Source organism: Schistocerca serialis, chromosome 1 (genome assembly GCF_023864345.2).
Source record: "Schistocerca serialis cubense isolate TAMUIC-IGC-003099 chromosome 1, iqSchSeri2.2, whole genome shotgun sequence".
In the NCBI taxonomy this organism is placed as follows: Eukaryota; Metazoa; Arthropoda; class Insecta; order Orthoptera; family Acrididae; genus Schistocerca; species Schistocerca serialis.
Genome location: NC_064638.1, coordinates 375,117,305 through 375,138,992, shown reverse-complemented (window position 1 = coordinate 375,138,992; position 21,688 = coordinate 375,117,305). Strand labels below are relative to the sequence as shown.

Genomic DNA, 21,688 nt, shown 5'->3' with positions numbered 1-21,688 from the left:
GTGGAATCGCGGGAACACGGAAGTCACGCCTTGTTTGATATCCGCTACGTCCACGGATTTTCGTGAACAATAGTGCTTACGATGTCTTTGATTATCTTCAGCTCTCCTGCTCTCATTCTCAAAGACGGTCACCAATCATCCACAGGCATTCGTCGTTCTCGTGTCATTGCGAAGTGGAGAGCAGAATGAAGCAACGCGTTAACACTAAGTCTTGGTTCAAATTAGGAAAAACGGCGACTAAGACTCATGGAATGTTAATGCAAATGTGTGGTGTTAAGCAGTGAGTAGGAAATGTGCGTTTGGATTGTTGAAACGGTCTAGCGACGTTATGGACGGTCTCGAGGATGTTCGGTCAGAGGGGTACCTGCCCTCTGTAATAAAGAAAAAAACTGAGTTAATGGATCAACGACGAACTGAAAGGGGTGTCTTACGACATACGCCCCGAGCAGATGCAACGAACGAAAACGAACAAAATGACATAAAAAAAAATGGTCCGCCTTCGGGGCGACACGAAAAACACCAAGCAGCATCGAACTGAGTGCGACGGATACTTACCGATGATCGGCAGCTGTCTTTGAGTGTGATATAAGAAGAGCAGATCGTAAGTATATACAGTGCACGCAGACGTTGCGGAATTCAGCGCTTCAAGCGATTACGCAAGAAGCGTTTGATGGCAGTTCGCTACAGCTTTGCAACCGATGTCAGAAGTGTAGTGTAGCTAATGGTATTTGCTTTGAAGGCCAGTAAAGATATTTTGGTTGTAAGTCTTGTTTCCTTTACTTTCTAAGACCCTTCACCGAACTTTCTAGGCACACCTTGTACTTCACAAACAACAGATGAATTGACAATAAAGCTTATTGCGCCGCTAAGGTTGACCTGACACCAGCTACGTGATCTGCTCTCAGACAATATCCACCACAATCTGCTCATAGCACCAGGACACTACCCTTATTAGTATCTTTTTCTCAGTCTGTGGCGTCAGACACGTCACTTTTCCTGACATTCATACTTAAGCCACTTTAGTGGGTTGCAACAGTAACTCACACTTATACCAACACGGAGCCCTTCTTGAGATAATTTTAGGATCTATCTGTCTCATACAAAACATGTTTTTACGAAAGGACTATTTCTTCTATTCTGTCTTGAAGGGTCAGTGACGAGTCCATTCTGCTGTTATTAAGAAGTGCCTTTCCCTTCAAACTGCGGCGCCTTAATTAGTTTCTACAAGAGTTACGAACAAAATACCTTCAATGGCCTTCAAATAATAACCGTTACCTACTCGTAACTACCCGGAGCAACCTTAACGGGTAAGACCACAAAAAAAGCAGTAAAGGCATTTGCCAGACTGACAATCATAGGAAGAATTTAAGGAAACGTAAGTCATCCAGGAAAGAAGTGGCTTTCAAGGTGGTTGTTCGACCGATTCTTGAGTGAATATTGTTCATCAATCTGGGACCCTTACCAGGTAGAACCGACAGATGGAATGGACAAGATCTAACAAAGAGCGGCGCGGTTCGTCATGGAATCGTTTAGTCAGCGCGAGAGCGTTACAGTGATGCTCAACAAACTTCAGTGGCAGACGCTACAAGAGAGGCATTGTTCATCAGAGAGAGGTTTACTATTGAAATTTTGAGAGTCCTTTTCGGGAAGATTCGGACAGCGTATTACTTCCTCCAACAAACGAGCGCAGGCAACGGCCTTGCCGCAGCGGATACACCGGTTCCCTTCAGATCACCAAAGTTAACCACTGTTGGGTGGGGTGACCATCCGGGCCGCCATGCGCTGTTGCCATTTTTCGGGGTGCACTCAACCTCGTGATGCCAATTGAGGAGCTACTCGACCGAATAGAAGCGGCTCCGGTCACAGAAAACCATCATAACGACCGGGAGAGCGGTATGCTTGAAAGGGTACAGTACCGCCCGACATTGAAATTAGGTACAACATACTTCATTATTTCTGTCAGAACAACACATTTTTTTTGTAAAATAACTCAATTTCAATTAATACAGCGAAGCCGGATACCAGTGTGGGAAAGAATGACAATTTATTTATTTAATTGATCACATGTGCACTCCCACAAAGAAAATCCCTACATCCAGTTTGGTGAGATCTGTGAAATGAATGAATGTATGGTCGTCTGCTAACCGCTGATGGTGAATGTGAATATATGATCATCTTTGAGTCGATCCTCTGGCCACCTTTGGTGGGACCAAAGAGATGAAATTTACCAGAGCTTTGAGCGCCTGAAATGTGGCTGACCAATACGATAGCAAGGTGCTTCCCCCACCTCGACAGAGATGGGAGAGGACCTAGAGAGCGGCCATGTTTCAGCACTCTGCCGCTGGATCTTGTGCTGTTAAGACCTGTTTTAGTTGTGCTCTGTAATGACGAAAGAGTGGAGACATGGTATGCATGTGGAATATTTAAGAGTAGTTTGAAATATTAATTTCTCTATTTCAGGAACTTTTGTGGGGAGAATTAAATGTCAGGCAGGTAATATTAATGGGATTGTAGGAATCTTCGGAAGTGACCAACGGTCACAATGAAACCACGTGTAGCATTAAGTTGAACTACTTCCGTGTGCTTAAGTTAAGCTGAATTACTAGCGTGTGTACAATAAGTTGAAATATTTAAGAAATAGCGTGTGTACCATAAGTTGAAATATTTAGGAAATGGCGTGTGCAGGACTTGAAATTAGAGACGAGTACTTCCACGTGGTGAGTACTGTGTGAGTCTCAAACTGTGTATGAGACAAAAGATAAAGAGAAGTACTCGTCCATGGTATCAGTTGAGGGCTCGTGTGTGTGATGAATACGTTCTTAATATTACTTTGCGTGATATGATTCCGTGTGATGCTAGATTCAAAGGTGAGTCAGCCGTCTATCCAGCAACGCCACTTGGCTTGCATTGCACAGGAAGACGTGCAAATATCTCCAGAGTGCATAGTAGGAAAGTAGAATTATGAAGTGGGGCAGTGTCGTGTGAAACTGGGATAAATATTAATTGAAGTGGGAAAGCTGAAAGTGATAATGTTGTGACTATTCTCTGTGTAGTATTTCATGTTGTAGTCTGGTGTATGTCATGTAATTTGGGTATGTGTGGTTTGCATGGGAGAGTAGTGAGGTAGTTTCAAAAGATTAGTGGGTTATGCTTGTTCCTTCGGTACCGCTCGGTCTGGAGGAAAGTTTAGTGATGATGATTGTGAGAGTCGAAGCGTGAGGTATAATAAAAGATCCACCATCCTATCCAGAAAGTGCACTGTACCGTTAAAAGTAATTACGAGACCATAATATAGAGATTCACCATTGTAAAGCCATGCCCACTGGGCGGAATTTCTTATGTGTTATTGTTGTAGGTTGTAGAATTTGTGTGTTTAGGTTAGAGAATTTATCGGAATAAATAAGATAGTGAAAAGAAAAATATTGGTGGACTTTTCCTTCGAATTGTATGTTGTAATAATGTCCCGAATTTATAATGTGTGCGCCATTCATATTCAGTGCGGTGGCCACGTGTTGATAAAAGCTGTTAAATAAAAGACAAAAAGAAAATGTGGTATTGCCAGTGCGTAGTGTCCAGTCAGAGTTCTGTAAATTACTGATAGTCAGATGCGTGTTTCCGTTGCGTATTAATCATATAGGAGGATAACTTGTAACTTAAGTGTGAGTACTAGAGTTCATGTTACTCGATAAATAAGAATGAATCCACTCGCTTGGCAGACCACTTATCTTGCAGGCCTGACTGCTTGATGCCACAGTATGAGCAAGGCATGTGGGTGCCTCTCATGCAGACCACACGCCCCTCCTATCCGTATCCTCATCTGAGGATGACACGGCGGTCGGGTGGTCCCGATGGGCCACTTGTTGCCCGAAGACGGAGTGCGTTACATACGAGGGCGTGCTCAAAAGTAATGAGTCCGAATTTTTTTGTGAAAACTCTTAAACGTTTTTAATTAAAAGAAACGTTATTAACATTCTAAATCTTTAAAGAGCCAATTGCCGGACGGAGCGAGGAGGACATCAAATGCAGACTAACACTGGCAAAAAGTGGTTTCCTGGCCAAGAGAAGTCCATTAGTATCAAACATTGGCCTTAATTTGAAGAAGAAATTTTTGTGAATGTACGTTTTATAGCATTGGGTAGAGTGGTTGTGAAACATGGATCGTGGGAAAGCCGGAACAGAAGAAAATCGGAGCATTTGAGATGTGCGATTACAGACGAAAGTTGGCAATTAGATGGACTGATATGGCAAGGAATGAGGAGGTTCTGTGAAGAATTGGAGAGGAAAGGAAGATACGGAAAACACTGACAAGCAGAAGGGACAGGATGAAGGACATTTGTTAAGACAACCCGAAATGACTTGCACCGTACTAGAGGGAGCTGCAGAGGAAGATTGAGACTGAAATATATGCAGCACATAATTGAGGACGTAGGTTGGAAGTGCTACTCTAAGACGAAGAGGTGGGCACGGGAGAGGAATTCGTGATGGGTCGCATCAAACCAGTGGGAAACTGATGACTCAAAAAAAGGAATTAAAATAAAAAAAATTGGCAGTGATTGAAAATTTTCTCAAGGTCATTCTTGGCACTAATAGGTATTCGACCAGGAAAGTTTCTGCAGAGTGAAACTCTTCATTGACTTAAAATCTGACCGAAATAAGCTACAAAAGTCACCCTTTTTTATTTATACTATCATACCCTTCCGTTGATATCAAGTCCTACATCGGAAGATTCTCGCCAGTTCTCCATGTTAACTAAATAACAGGAATTCGATAATCGGTACTCCGCCAGGAATGTCAGCTCTTATTCCTTTCCTCCTGATCCCACTATTATTCTACTGCCAGTCAAATTTCCCACTTCTTAGTTATGTTCGTCAGAACATTTGCGTCCAGAATCCAAATTATTTGAATTTCCGAGCTTCAAGTATCATTAGTTCTTCCTTTAGCCTCTTTTTTCCTAGTTCAGTTTCTCCTCATGGTAATGTAGACTATTCACTTTTCCTCTCTATTTAAAATCCTCGTTAACGAGCTGTCACAGTACCATAATACTTTGTTTCATCGTGGTAGAAATAAGCCATGTCGTGCTTTTTAAAGTCGACACAGAGGTATATATATTTAGTACTTTTCAAGAAGTGACTGTGTTTTTGACCCCAAGTGAACAGGCGCGTTGGTTTGGAGAAAAGATCTCACACGAACACACAATACGCAAAATTCTTATTCCAATCGCAAAGCTCAAAAATCTTTATTCAGGCAAAATAATTGTCGGTTCTCATCCCAGCCTCTTCAGGTGTAATTGTAGTGATCGATCCACTTGTAGCGAAGAAAGTGTACACCATACTTTTCACACACTCCTTGTCGCCAGGTATTGGACGAGAACGATCGAAAAGGGTACAAACAGATGACTGCCGGTATTTCTATGATCCAAACTTTTATAGTTACATTTCACCACCGGTTACGGTGATGAATATCAGAAGGGATCTACTGAATTTAACTCTGATTTTACCGGATGATCTGTTACGGGCATTTCCAATGTTGAGCCTCGTGTAACAGAGGTAGACGGTGTGGTAACCAACGACCATAGTGCTTCCCGTTGTGAAAAATTTCATGTAAGATCTTCGAGAAGATCACTGATACAATCGTAAGAATACGCTGATTGTGCTGATAGGCGAAGCATGTGGACTCATCATTTTGTCACATGGTACATTTCCTTTGTTAGTGACAGTTTCTAGACGTCTTGAACGACTTTCGTCTTCAAAATAACAGATAGCTGAAACCATAAAAGGCCTTCAGCAAGAAGAATTTCCGGAATGGCAAAGTAATGTCTATAGACTTCGACTACCATTCAAAGCCATCTGAATATCGAAAAACTGCTTCAGATTTGTCTCTGACAGAGGATGGATATGTGGTCGAGAGGGGGAACCTTCAATCGATTGTAGCGATCTTGTTAAATCTTTATGAATACCTTAAACTGGGCGCTGCCATCCATCACATGTACTCCTTGTTCAATAATCATGCAATCATCACAAGTTTTTCAGTGACCCTTACAGGCGTAGATGAAGTCGAAGGGCTGTCCACGAAAGAGATAAGGAATTAGTGACGGCAGTTTAAGTTATACGCAACATGTAAGGAAAAAGCTGGAGAAGTTTAATCTGAAAGGTCACATTCCAAGAAGTCACGTGGAAGGCGGTAAAAAGAGTACCGAAATTAAAATGCAAACTACACACATAGTGGTTCTACAAGATCTCTGAAGAACCTGATGCACAGCTGTAAACACGCGGTGCATTATATAACCTTTCAATAAAAGTATTATTTGAAGACAACATGCAAATCAGATTTGTTCTTGTATGGGAATGAAATACGTGAATTTTATGTATGCTCGTTGACACACTCTATCATCGGCTATTGATTTTGGTGGACTGTGGAACGCATGTGGTTATATAATAATTAAGTTGCATTTGAAATTAAGTTGCGTAATCAATTCCGTTACATTGATCTCCATGTAATTGATGTGAACCTTGTGGAACAAGGATACACTTAATTTCTTTGCCACATACATGTCAACCATCTATACTCATTGATGACAAGATCAATATATCTCTCACTTCACTGGTTTAGTCTTTTCATTAATCATTTGTCAACAATGTATAAACTTGTTTCATCGAGTATCCAGTCACAGTTACATAAAATAGTGTCTTACAAAGCATTTAAGGTTTTAATATTACGCTTTCAGGTACCTATTGCTATCGTCTTTGAGCTTGGTGTTCCGCTGAAATGCATTAGCAGATCTACATTATTGAGCGAAAGAACGGACTAATTCAGTGTTCTGATTTAAGCACATTAGTAACGTACAGGAGATATCACGCTAACACAGTGTACCACCTTCTTTAGTCTTGATAAATGACTAAGTTTAGCGAAGAAGATAGTCCACAATTTTCTTCAGGTATGTCACATCCAGCTGATTCCATTCGTTGATGATGACATCCTGTAGAACTATCGAATTAAATAGGCGATAATTATGGCATTTCGTGTGCTGTTCCGAGAAGTCTCAGAAATTTTCAATGGAATTATTAGTTTATAGTGAGCCAGTCGAAGTGCGATAGAGTGCCGGAAGTGCGGCAAACTAGGCTCAAGTCATGGTATGTAAAACACCCCCGAGTTATCACAGAACTACCTGTCCTGAGTTACATACTCCACACACGCTGCAGGTTAAACGCCTCATTATTCCGCCGGACCACACTATACGCCTCCAGTTGCTGCGTTGTTTATCCAACTGAAGGCGTGCAACTTTATTTGCCGCTCTGGCCAGTGGCTTTTTCCGAAGTACATTATTCCACATGTTTATTCCATGCAGTTCCCTTTGCAGTATTCGTTCCGAAACGTCTTGAGATAGACCTGCACAAACTAGCAGAAGCCATTTCTGTCTGCTTTGGAACCACTTGATACTTACAAGGCGCGATGCTCGTTTCCGGTTTCTGTAGGTTTTTTTTTTTTACACCCACAGTTCTTACGCCATGTTACATGTCCTCGTAGACACGTTGGACACTCTACGTCGCTACACCAACGAACAGACAACTTCGAATAATGTCTGCTCACGTTCATGTCCAACCATGGAAAATCCTTTCTGCTATTATCACGTTTCCACGTCGATCTATCATTCTACGATGATCGCATACAACCGACAGGCGCATACACACTTCTTCTCTACCATGACTTACGTCAACTGTGGAGCGTCACATAGCCGTCTCCTAGCAGTTCTACATCGTCTACGATGCCCAAAATTAAGCATTGTGCTGTTTTAAGGAAGTAACTAAATTTTGTCTGGTGAGTTTGCTGTTGGTTATTTCTATCCTGATAGTTCAGTCTTTAGAAGGATAGGCCGTGAAAGGCAAGGGTCTGGGATTTAGTCACGTTCCGGCACACAATTTTTATCAGGCAAAAATTTGAAAGTACGTTGTGTTGCTTGCCTTTGACAAATTTTACGTTTTTTATTTGGTACGTTAACCATGAAATATGAAGGACGTTCAGCAAATAATGCAAAACATTTATTTTCTCGGCCAGTTTCGATAGAAAAAATGCAGAATTTCTGTGAGACATCGTGGAATATTCTCGTTTCAGCCTCTATAGTTTCATGAAGTTCCTACAGGTGGCAGCGCAATATGTAGGTTTCAAAATGGCGTCTGTAAGGGCGATGCGCTCCAAGCAGAGGGCTGTCACTGAGTTTCTTTTGGCGGAAAACCAGAGCATCGCAGATATTCATAGGCGATTGTAGAATATCTAAGGAGATCTGCAGTGAACAAAAGCAAGGTGAGTCGTCGGGCGAGGCGTCTGTCATCATCGCAACAAGGCCGCACGAACGTGCCTGATCTCCCGCATTCCGGCCAGCTGGAGCGTGTGGAAACATTCATTCGAGGTGATCGACGGATCACAATCACATAACTCGCTGCACAAACTGCACGTCTCTGTTGGTAACGCTCACACACTCATCCACCAGTTAGGGGAATCAAAGGTGTGTACTGGTCTAGTTCCTCGCTGGTAACAGGAAAACATAAAGAGTGACAAAGGATCAGTGTGCGGAATTGTTAGCGCATTACAAGGCTGAGCATCACAATGTTTTGTCGAACATATTCACCGGTGATGAAACATGTTTTCATCCCATCGACGCGCAGGTCGCCGAAGTGGCGTCAAATCGAAAGACCTGCACCAGGCGAACGGTCTACCCGACGGGAGGCCCTAGCCACACGACATTTCCATTTCCATCACTTCGATCCGGAAACAAAACGGCAATCCATGGAATGACGCCAAACCACCTCTCCTCCGAAGAAAAAGTTCAAAGGGCACCATCAGCTGGTAAAGTTATGGGGGCGTCTTCTAGGACTGTGATAGGGTTGTTCTGTTTGATGTCCTCGCTCAAGCTGCCATGATCAACTCTGAAATGTATTGTGCTACCATCAGGAAACTGAAGAAAAGAATTCAGCGTATTCATCGCTACAGAAATGCAAATGAAATTCTCCTTTTGACTGCCATCTGTTCGACGCAATGAAGGATACACTCCGCTTAAAGCAGTACGTGGATGATGGGGAGTTTATTGATGCAGCAAGACGTTGACCAGTAGAGTCTTACCATGCGGGCATACACTCCCTCCCAGTAACGTGGTGTAGGGTCGTCGCACAGAATGGAGATTATGTTGGAAAACCGCGTTTTGTAGCTAAAAGAGTGGGGAATAATATGGTGTACTGAAATTCTGAATAAAACCAAGCCGCTTTCAGAAAAAGATGTGTTGCATTAGTTATATCTTACTACCTCGTCAAAAGTGTTTTTCTTCTTCTTCTTCTTCTTCTTCCATATCAGTGGACATTAGTATTTAAATTGTCCGCCCTACACCTTCGTGATGGCTTCAACTCTCCTGGGAAGACTTTCAAAGAGGTGTCTGAATGCCCGTGTAGGAGTGGAAACCCATTATTAATCAAGAGCTAAAAGCAAAGAAGATAGTTACGTTGGACGCTGCTGTCTTTAGCAAGGTTGACGTTCTGAATCATCCGAAAGCTGTACTGTGGGGTTCAGGTCGGGTCTCTCGGCAACTCAGTCCCTTCAGGAATGTAGTCGCCCTCAAACCATTGCCTGACGGGTGTTCCTTTATGACAGGGTGCACTGCTGTCATGTAGAGACAAACAGTCTAGCAACTGTTCCTCTACAGCTCGCAGTAGACAATGCTGTAGAATGTGTTCATACTGAAACACTCCTTGTTAACCTCACCGTTATTGACAGTGGATTACAGCCGTGTGCAACTGACAAAGGCTGATCGGTTAATATTTGCAAGGGAGTTGTTTCGTACAAAATGTGTCAGGTAGCAATAATCGGTACATACTTCGTTGTAACGTATTACTATCTTTACGACGTTGCTCATCGAGCCATATACGTTATCTCGCATTTCTAGCTGCTTCTCCAACACAATTAATGATAAAAATTCAGAAATTCAGGGTCGCCACCAGCCCAAGCCCTTCCTAACCATTTAGAAAGTAGCCAGATAAATAGCACTCCATGTCGTGCATGAAGCAACTTGATTAATTCAGGATTGGAAATCGGAGTAAGTGGGTAAGATCAGCACCACAGAACTTATCTTTCACGTAGATTATTTATCGTATCCAAGTATTGGGTTGCACATCCTAACTACACATATTGGTGCCTGACTAGAAATATTTAATCAAGAATTACGTGAGAATGTAACAGAGCACAATTTAACTACAGCAAGAAGAAACACAGAAAAAGGGGGGTGGGGACAATGATACTATCATCTCCTTTGCAATCATACCATAAAAATATCTCAGTGGGATTCGCATTACGATTCAACGCATGCACTATTCTGGACAGAGGTTTAATCAATGCACGAGGTTGTGCGATAATTACTCAACACACTAACTGCCTCTGCTGCTTGCAAACGGCAGAACTAGAGCACGTGGTGCATTCCGAATCAAACTGTTGTGCTGCTTTGTAGAAAGCGCACGAAAGAACAGATATTCTTGCAGAAATTATAGCTCATTAAACAAGAAAACTGTTAAAATAAAGCCTATTGCGGTGCCGAGGTGGACCAGAAGGGTCATTGGTTACCAAACACGTGGCACAAAATCGACACACAAAGACAAAAGCAACTTCCACAAAATATAAGATTAAAAATAATTAAAAATCATTAAAAATCATACTCGCTTGGACACAGTATTGCACTCACGTACGGTTGAAGCGATCCTAACCAGCTTTACCTAATCAGATTTACTGTTTGAAATTCTACTTCATCGTTGTTCTAAATGAACAAAGTAACTTCGACGCTTTTAACTCAAACACCCAAAAATCGCCCATTTGAAGCAATATAATTATGGCACATTCGGAAAAATAACTCGCTTCACACGTTTCAGTTAAACTGAAGTTCTTAAGTATTTCAACAGTTAAACATAACGAAGTCCTAACTCAACCTGCTTCCTATCACTTGAAACCCCCCTTAAGAGCTACGATCCGTACTCACCAAGCTTTCACCTAAGAGTGCCACTTTCTCTTTCGAGATTACCTAGCTCCCCTTGCAGCAGAAGCTACCTCCGTCACCAACCTCGCACGCAAAAACAGCCTTCGACTAAGATGGGTAAACCTCTCTGTTCAGGTACTGGAAACCTAAGGTGGTCATCCTGTGCTCTCCTTCGAACGAGAAGCAACATCGTCTGCTCGCAGCATACGACGACCAACTCAGCGTTTCCCACAAAACATAACCGAAACCCCACATTAAAACACACACAATATTCAATAGGCCTTATTTGAGTGCTCAGTCTTTCTGGACGAGTTCATGAGTTGAGCTAAAATCAGGTAGTAAAGCGAATAAGTTGTACCGAATTCGACAAGCGTCTTATGAAACGACTCCACAGAGACGTTTCATCGTATTATATCTTTTGTCTAAACAGCACGAATGAGGCAGTTGCGCTCTTCACCTGACAAAGTAATAATGGTTAACTCGTCACAGGTTGCCTAGTACTGTCGTCACACGCCAATATTCTTCATGTGACACTCAATACACAACCCTCACGGCAATACACATCGTCGGTGTCCGGCGCGGTTGTCGCGTAATCACGTTGTACAAATGAACACTTAAACACATCAAACAAATCACTCAGTTAACGCCATTTACGTATTTGCTGGAGGTCAGCCATTAAACAAGTGTAAACGCTGTCGGTCGCCCTGCCGAAATCCGCTCTGCTCACTTAGTAGCTAACAACTTATTTGCTGGGAGTCTCAACGATGACTGCTCTCGGGCACACTGGCGCTCGACTGTCGATAGTACCTACTGCGACCTACGTGAGGCAAAGATATATTGTTTTCAATACGTAAGGGGCCATTCACCCTTTACAATACCCTTCCGCATTTAGCGTTTTATGAAGGGGGCCACGCACTAACAATAAAAATCACACCATACCACCATGTCCTCCAACTTCACTGTTGCCTCTACATACTACGACAGGTAATATTCTCCAGACATTCGCCTAAGCTAAATCCTTTTATCCGGTTGCCACAGGGTATACAGTTATTCGTCGCACCAAATCACTGGTTTCGAGTCATCCGCTATCCAAAAACATGGCTCTAAGCAGTATGGGACTTAACATCTTAGGTCATCAGTCGCCTAGGCTTAGAACTACTTAAACTAAGGACATAACACACATCCATGCCCGAGGCAGGATTCGAACCTGCGACCATAGGAGCGGTGTGGTTCCGGACTGAAGCGCCTAGAACCGCTCGGTCACAGCAGCCGGCCATCCGCTATCCAGTGACATCGATCTTTACAGCATAACAATGACTACAGAAATATCTGACTTACGAGCACCTGCCTGAACATCATACGCCATTCTTTTTAACTCCGTACGCACAGTCACTGTGCTAGATGGACTGCTAGTAGTTCTCTGGAACTCGCGAGTGATTCCTTCTGCTGATTTCATGCAATTTTTAACAACCATCCTCCTCAATGCACGACTGACCCCGTTCATCAGTGCTTGAGGTCCACTTTGTCGTACTTTAGTTGGAGTTGTTTCTTCGTGTTTCCAACACCGTCATACCATCAACAGGCAACTTAGTCAGCTTAGAAGCGTTGAAATATGGCGGATGGATTTGTTAGTCAGGGACACAAAGTAGTGACCAGTCCATATTCGAAGTCATTGAACTCTCCTGATCAACCGGTTCTGCTGTTTACTGCCTCTCTACCGAAAACACAGTATTCCCCACTTCCTTTTACGAGAAGTGTTTTTTAAGTAAGGTCCGTTTTGTTGTAGACACAAGTAGTTCGTGCGCAAACCGCAACGAGCACGTGCGTCGTGTACCGGCATGCCTCGGGAAGAACTGTGCTCAGTTTCAGCTCTGTAGCTAACCTGTACGGTTCTGTTCTGTGCTTTCAAAATGTTTATGACTATCAACTCGCCCGCTGCGTGTGAGGTTCGCTCAGTGGTACCATTTTTGTCCGCAAGGAACCTGTCTGCTTGCGACCGAACCGCCGAATCTTTCCATCAGTAAATGGGGTATGTTCTCAACTGACTCAGTTGTTTTAACCCCTCCACTGACGGAATGACCCGCTTCCTACTTCCGTATGTATAAAGCCAATACGGACTTGTAGCTGTCACGCCTTTGCGCTTACTGCTACGTATTTTAACCGTAAATAGCTCAGCCCTAATGGTACGAGGTAGTAGTGAATTCACGTTATTAATCTTTGAAGACAGCACAGCTGCCACAAGCTTTTACTCCACTCCTACCCTCGCCATTACACCACATTAACTAGGTGCTACATGGGCCTTGCTAAATTCACTTGCATATACATTTTTGACCGTTACTCGCCAGTATTTACCTATTGGATTAGTACACTCCTAACCGGACTATTTCCCAAAGAGCTGTGATGATTGAACGGGTTCGATCCACGGCCTACAGTGCCCTACAGTTCACACGGTAACACTGCCTACCTGACTCACTTAACTTGGTAGTGAGCTTATGTATCCAATCACCACTGCTAGCAGCAGTGGATAATCCTATCAGCACGACGAGAGCAGCAGACTTACCATCGAATCCTCCTGAAAATACTTATAACTACGGTCGCCAGCTCTGAAGGAGCAAAAGAATAAATCAATTTTTTGGCTCGTTTCAAAGTGAAACGGCTTGAGTTGAATTTAAACTTAATTCTGAATATTACTATTTCTGATCATTCTAGGTGATTCTACAAAGCAAATACTCTCTCAATTTCTGTGAGTTGGTTTGGTAATTACCACCAAGACAACTTATGCAACTTAGGTTAACAAAATTCTATCCTTCAACTTATTTAATGATTTTGGATATTAAGTTAAGTGACTTTACTTGAAAGGTTACTCAGAAAAATTTAAGTAACTAAAATTAGGCGACTCATTCTGGTGTGACCATTGCTCTTTTCAACATTCTTATACGCTAAAGTATTCTACACCCAAAAGAATTGTAAATGAAAGAGGCGATGGTGGCCTCAGTCTGATTTCACTACACTATGTTTCAGGTTACTACACTTTACAATGAACAACATGCGTCGTAATTTTACTCATTACTATATTCTGTCTTCTGCACTTGCACAAAAGAAAACTGGTATTCTCCTTTTACATGTATACAAAGTTCGACTTAACAATTTCAAGCAGTCTTGCCTTGGGTAGACGTGTCGGTGCTGGTGGTGGGATGCAGGTGGCTAACACAGCTCTTCACGCCTCATGCCCTTAATGGCGGCTGGAACTACGAGCTGTAGCACTCGTATAAGCTACTGCACGTCCGCCATAAAATCTGGGCGCAGGAACTCTTACAATCAGCCCCAGTGGCATAGAGACGGCTTCGACAACCATTCGTCGCGTTCTACTCCACAAACGGCGACGGTATTCGCCTCTTCGCTGTTGCACAATCACTTTTGCGTGAGCACAGTTACGCATGTCCGTTCACGTCAAGCCTCCCCAGGCCATTTCATTGTTCAGTCCCTGTGTCTCCAGCTACCTCTAGCTACGCTCGTATCGTCAAGAGTGTGGGCGTTCCCCTACCACCTTTTCACCGAAATCATTTAGTATTTAAGAATATTTATATTTATTACCCTGGAGTTCATACCAGTCATAATAATTTACTACTAGCTCTTTATAACATTAAATCATACAGTAATAACTTATTATTACCAAGAAAAAGAATACATTTGACTCCGAGAGCTCTGTGCATTGTCTGAGACAGCGCTAATTCCCAGTTTCGCCAATAGATGGCATCAGGGTGCACTCCCTGGCAGTCTCACACCAGCGCGCCCGTTTCCGACGTGCGGGCTGCAAATTACTGTCAGCCCACCATCATTTCAGTTCCGTTACATGCTGCATAAATTCATCGACAGATTTGCGAAGTGTACGGTGATACTGTTATGAGTGAAAGCAAAGTGCGTAAGTGGGTACGAGAATTCAAAGATGGCCATGACAACGTCCATGCTGAGGACCGCTCTGGTCGCTCTTCTTTGATTACAGACGATTTCGTGGCTTCAGTTGAAGCGAGGATTCGTGAGAACAGACGCTTCACAATAACAGGTCTCTCAAACGAATTTCCTGACGTGTCGAGGTCAGTGCTTTACAACATTGTTTCTGAACACCTAAAGTTTAGGAAACTGTGCTCCAGATGGGTCCCAAAACTCCTAACAGAGGACGACAAAAATCAAAGATTTGAGTGTGCGATGAAGTTCTTGACTCGTTATCACGAAGAAGGTGACGGCTTCTTGAGTCAGATCGTAAATGGAGACGAAACATGGGTTTCGCATATCACGCCCGAATCGAAGCAACAGAGCATGGAATGGAGACACACACAATCGCCTGTAAAGGCGAATGCCAAACAGACTCTGTCCCAGCGCAAAATCATGGCGTCGGTGTTTTGGGATAGGCATGGTGTTTTTTTGGTCGACTTCATGCAATGAGGAACCACTATCAATGCAGAAGCATACTGCCAAACCCTGAGAAAGCTACGCAGAGCGATTCAAAACAAAAGATGCGGTATGTTGACAAAGGGAATTGTCCTTCTCCATGACAATGCAAGACCTCACACTTCAGGTCGGACCCACGATTTATTGGACAATTTTGGATGGGCAGTTTTAGACCACCCTACAGTCCTCATCTTGCGCCGAGCGATTACCATCTGTTCCTCCTCCTCAAACCACCTCAGTGGCAACCGTTACAATGATGACGACGACGTGAAAACGGCAGAACGGCAAGTTTTTATGAAGAGAGTATTTTAAAATTGCTTGAGAGGTATGATACGTGTTTCAACAAACATGACAACTATGTTGAAAAATAGAGTGAAGTATGTACTTTCTGAAAATAAATTTACTTTTTTGAAATAACCTTTCGTTGTGTACTTATTTTCAAACGGACCTTACTTAAATAACATGCCTCGTACATCTAGTGGTCGATTACGCATTATATAGGGGTGTCCGGATACTTTTGATCAAATAGTGTTTATAACTGAGCTCTCATGAATATAAAACTATTCCTCAGTTCCCAGCTTCTCACTCTCGTGTGAGTCGTTCTTTGTCCTGCGCAACTAGCAGGTGGGGTGGGAGTGATGAGGTAGCCAGCGACTGAGGTACCATGCTGCTTCTCAAAATAACCTCAATTTTTGTGGAGCGTTATCCTATGTGGATGTCTCGTTCTGTTAGCTATCAAATAAGCAATATACTAGTGGCTATAAAGCAACGAACTGCGCATATCCCGTGCAAATCGGTGAGAAGTTCGAGAAGGCAATTAAGAAGGTAGCCCCAGGTTGTTGGACAACGAAAATACGAAGAAATGGGTTTGAAACCAGGGTTCGTGGAACCAGAAGTCTGTGCACTCATCACGATGTTTAATACTATGGCCAGCTTCTGGATTATCCAGTCGCTTGATATTTTTCACTGTAATTAACCATCAACACCGGATACTATCGGTTCCGTAATTAAGAGCAGCTACACAACTCGAATGTTACACGTGTGTGCTAGTTTCCTGCTCTGCTAGCGTGCAGGTTTCACATCCGTATGTCAGGATACTCTGTATAAAAGTCTGAACAAGTTTATCTTAGTGTGGAAGCTGTTGCGCTTTGTTCATTAGAAGGTCCTTCTTGTTTTGGAAGGAACGCTTGACCAGTGTTATTCTTTTCCTGATTTCCTTGAGGAATCCATTGTTTTCCTCCGCAGTACTCCCGAGGTAGTGAAATTCGGTTACTTTCTCGACTTGCTCATTGTCTATCTTTATGTTAGTCTTGCCTCCACCTCCTTTCTTGTCTAAAACCATGACTTTGGCTTCTTGGTATTTACACTGAGGTGACAATACCTCCTAATATCGTGTCGGATCTTCTTTTGCCCGGCGTAGTGCAGCAGTTCGACGTGCCATGGACTCAATAAATAACTCGTTGGAAGTCCCCTGCAGAAATATTTAACCATGCTGTCTCTACACCCGTCCATAATTGCGGAAGTGTCGCTGGTGCAGGATTTTGTGCATGAACTGACATCTTGATTATGTCCCAAAAATATTCGATGTGATTCATGACGGGCCATCTGGGTGGCCAGATCATTCTCTCGAATTGTCCAGGATATTCTTAAAAACGAAGCGCAAACAACTGCGGTCCAGTGACATGGCACATTATCATCCACTGCTAACATGCAGTCCATGAATGGCGGCAAATAGTACCGAAGTAGCCGAACATAATCATTTCAAGTCAATGATCGGTTCAGCTGGACCAGAGGAGGACAGCCCACACCATTACGGAGCCACTACCAGATTGCAAAGTGCCTGGCTGATAACTTGGATCGTGGCCTCGAGGAGTCTGCACCACACTCGAACCCTACCATCAGCTCTCACCAACGGAAATCGGGACTCATCTGACCAGACCACGGTTTTCCAGTCGTATAGGGTTCAACCGATACGATCACGACCACAGGAGAGGCACTTTAGGCGATGTTTTACTGTTAGCAAAGGTACTCGCATCAGTCTTTGTTGCCAAAGCCAATTAACGACAAATTTCACCGCACTGTCCTAACGGACTGTCCCGTATTGACTTCTGTGGTTATTTTACGTAGTGTCGATTGTCTATTAGCACTGACAACTCTACGCCAACGCCGCTGCTCTCGGTCGTTAAGTGAAGGGCGTCGGCCACTGCGTTATCTTTGGTGACAGGTAATGTCTGAAATATGATATCCTCAGTACGCTCTTGACACTGTGGATCTCGGAATACTGAATTCACTAACGATTTCCTCAATGGAATGTCCCATGCATCTAGCTCCGTCTACCATCCCGCATATAAGTTCTGTTAATTCCCGTCGCGCAGCCATAATCACGTCTGAAACCTTTTCACGTGAATCCCCTCAGTACTAAAAACTGCTCCGCCAATGCAACGCCCTTTTTATACCTTGTGTACGCGATACTATCGCCATTTGTATTTTTGCATATCGTTATTGCATGACTTCCGTCTCCACAGTTTATATTAAGATGTAGTTTTGTTATTCCTTGATTTAAGACCTGAGTCTGCCACTACTGCAATGTCACCGACGAATCTGATGTAGAGAAAATGAGTATTGTGGCAGTTCCGTCTGATATATCGGTTTTGCGATAATAGCTAAAATATTAGCTTAATGTTGTTAACCATGCTCGAGGGAAACATACAATTAGTGACTTCCCTTGTAAGCTTCTCCTGCGTTTCAGCGTGCTGAGAGGAATTCTTGGTCGTCACTGTGGCGAAAGTTGCGGATCCCCCCGTCCCGGTGTTTTCTGGGAGCAGAAAGAAGGATGGGCGAGTCGAGGAGTAGGTGCAGTGACTTATGGCTGCGAGAGCAGACCGTGGAGGGGGGGGGGGGAGAGAGAGAGGGGGGGGGGGAGAGAGAGAGAGAGAGAGAGAGAGAGAGAGAGAGAGAGAGGAAGGGAGAGGGAGAGAGAAGAGCCTGATCGCAGCCTGGTGCAGTTTTCGCTGAATCGATCGCGTAATTGTCGCCCTTTCTAGCGTTAGCGCTGCTTTTGCTCTGAGCAGCTCACAGTTTGCAAGAGCAACTATGTAACTCGTAATGCTTTTCAGTGCCTTTGCTTATTTGGATACTGAATGTGGTTTCAAACTGCATTTGTGAGCTGCACAGCTTTTGAAAAGCCAATCGCGATTCAATAGAAATGTTATGTTCACTAAGAGGTTTCCATCGCCTTGTTACGAGAACAGTCTGTCCCAAGTGAGCTTGGCTCAAACAATCATTTATTGTACTTTTCAGCAACTCAACGTGCATTCCATTTTGAAAGATTTTAGCTAGATTTTTCAGAGGAAATTGCTCTTTCATCAAGTTTCAAGTAAGCAATCATTTTTGTCTCAATTACGAATAAACATTCACTTAAATTGTGAAGTAATTTAGAGAAAATATCTCCCATGTTTGAATGAATAAATCCAGTATTTAAAAGAACTGATTTGTTTTCCAGCCTTTTTTTATTGTCCTGCTATAATTCAGGTTAGGCTTTCCTTATTAGATAACGAATGTGACCGATGTCTTGTAAGTGAATTGTGCCCTTACTGTGACGACGTTTCATTGTATAGAAGGTGCCGCTACGTGGAACTGTTTATGTGTGACAGGAAATTTAAATAATTGGTAATGCAAATGACTAACGAGGACTGCTCTCATTTGCATCCAATACAGTCTTGAAATCACAGAGCTTTCTTAACTACTGTGATTAGCAGTTTTCTGGGTTAAGGCGATATAAGGCTTACATCGGTATGGATATCGTTTATGTGTTGAGTACGTAAATGTGGCAGGCAGATATCACCCTCCATTGGCGAACCCCAGTATGTCACATATACAGCAGCGATCAACAACACATGGACAACATTTCAGTACCATTTGACACCAGTCGTCTTAAGGAAGATGAGGGCGGCCACAACTGTCTCACTCCCCTTCTGTTCTTGCTTCTTTCTTGCTACTGTTAATATCAATTTCACTGCTTTGACTTTTATATATACCCAAAACCAATCGCCTGTCACCCCCCGAAGTCTTATTTTGGACACTGTTTTAAATGTTTGTTCGAGGTGAACATATGGTATGTGTATTTTTATGTTTACTTACAGTCTTCTTTCCAATATTTGACGTAGTGTTAATATTGATTCTCTCGTCCTTTTCCCTTTTCTGAATCCAAATTGATCATTGGCTAAATTCCATTCCACTCTCTTTTAAATCCTCTCTTTAGCTATTAACGGAGATGTTTTATACATGTAGCAGAATGGCTAGTGTTCTTTAGTTTGTACAATCTTTTGTATTTGTCCTCTTGGGTAATGCAACAGTTCTCCATTCTGTGAAGTCACATGATATGATACCGTCTTGATAACATTTAGATACCTCAGTAAATAATTTACTTTTGATGTTTTCATTGCTGTTTTGTAGGAGTTCTTCAGAGGTTTTATCCATACCTGTTGCTTTATTTGATTTTAACCTATTTAGTGCAAGGAAGAACTCTTCTTTTACTATCGGTGAAGTCTTATTGTTTTCATCAATTGGTTTTTCATGTTCAGTATATGCATCTAAACTTCAGTTTCATCACCATTGTAAAGGTCTTCAATATTATCTTCCCTTTTGTTACTTACATCTTATATGACAAATAACAGTTCCACATTTTTGTCTCTCACTATCTTACTCTTGGTTCTCTGTCTGTGTTGTAACAGTTTAACCTTGTAGGAAGCTTCATCCTGTTTCCATGTTTAAACTTATCTTCCATTTAAATGATGCCTAACTGAAACCCTCAGCTGCCGACAGGTGTTGTTGATATACCTCGATGTGGACAGCTGAAAATGTGTGCCCCGACCGGGACTCGAACCCGGGATCTCCTGCTTGCATGGCAGACGCTCTATCCATCTGAGCCACCGACGACATAGATGAATAGCGCGACTGCAGGGACTTACCTCTTGCACGCTTCCCGTGAGACTCACATTCCCAACTGTCCACAATTCTACATATGTAATGTACCTTATAGACATTTTCCCATCCATTCATTACTCGCGCACGCTTTGGCGATTCCCGTAAGAGTTTGGGCAACCTGTGCGCAGTCGCACAGACGAAGGTCAATGGCTGGGTAGCCTTTAACTATATATATATGAAGACAGTAACTGTTCTCGAAAGAACAGAATACTGTTGACGACCGTGCAGCTTTTCCCTGGAATAAATGATGACTAACTGAAGCCTTCAGCTGCGGACAGGTGTTGTTGATATACCTCGATGTGGACAGCTGAAAATGTGTGCCCCGACTGGGACTCGAACCCGGGATCTCCTGCTTACATGGCAGACGCTCTATCCATCTGAGTACCGAGGACACAGATGAATAGCGCGACAGCAGGGACTTATCCCTTGCACGCTTCCCGTGAGACTCACATTCCCAACTGTCCACAATTCTACATATGTAATGTACCTTATAGACATTTGCCCATCCACTCATTATCTTCATTTGTTTGATAATTTTTTTCATGTCACTTTTCTTTCGCTAAACGGCCGATCCTTGTTTTGTTTTTTCTGTGCTTTATATTGATCAGGACATTTTTGTTTTTGTCAGTAAGTTTCAATATTTCGGGGATCATCCATGGGTTCCTACGCTTTAGCGTCTTTATTCCTAATACACCTGTGGCTACGTATTTTATATCTGATTTCATAACATCACAACTGCTTTCTTTGCTGACTGAATCCATTGCTGCATGGTTTGACTTCTGCACAACCTCTGCATCTTACAATTTATACAGTGCCCGTTTCTGTGGCTATTCAGCTGGAAGTTCTTAAATCTGATAATGCACTTCTCCACAACAAGTTTATGGTCACTATCTATATTAGCGCCGGCCGGTGTGACCGAGCGGTTCTAGGCGCTTCAGTCCGGAACCGCGCTGCTGCTACGGTTGCAGGTTCGAATCCTACCTCGGGCATGGATCTGTGTGATGTACTTAGGTTAGTTAGGTTTAAGTAGTTCTAAGTCTAGGGGACTGACGACCTCAGATGTTAAGTCCCATAGTGCTTACAGCCATTTGAACCATTTTGTTCTGTATTAGCATCTGGATAATTATGGCTAATTGGTTCTTGTACCTCTGCTTTATTTTTATATAATCAATTATATATCTACTATTCTCACCAGATCTCTCCCAGATGTAGTCTTCTCTTTGAAGTTTCGTAAGATATGTTTATTAT

The 21,688-nt window shown here is 42.9% G+C and overlaps 1 non-coding gene across 1 annotated transcript; it reads right to left on the bottom strand.

The window, feature by feature from the left end:
- Positions 1-20,318: 20,318 nt before the first annotated feature.
- On the bottom strand, positions 20,319-20,393 carry Trnaa-ugc (transfer RNA alanine (anticodon UGC)). The gene has a single exon. It is a non-coding gene; the product is annotated as a tRNA-Ala (tRNA).
- Positions 20,394-21,688: the final 1,295 nt, after the last annotated feature.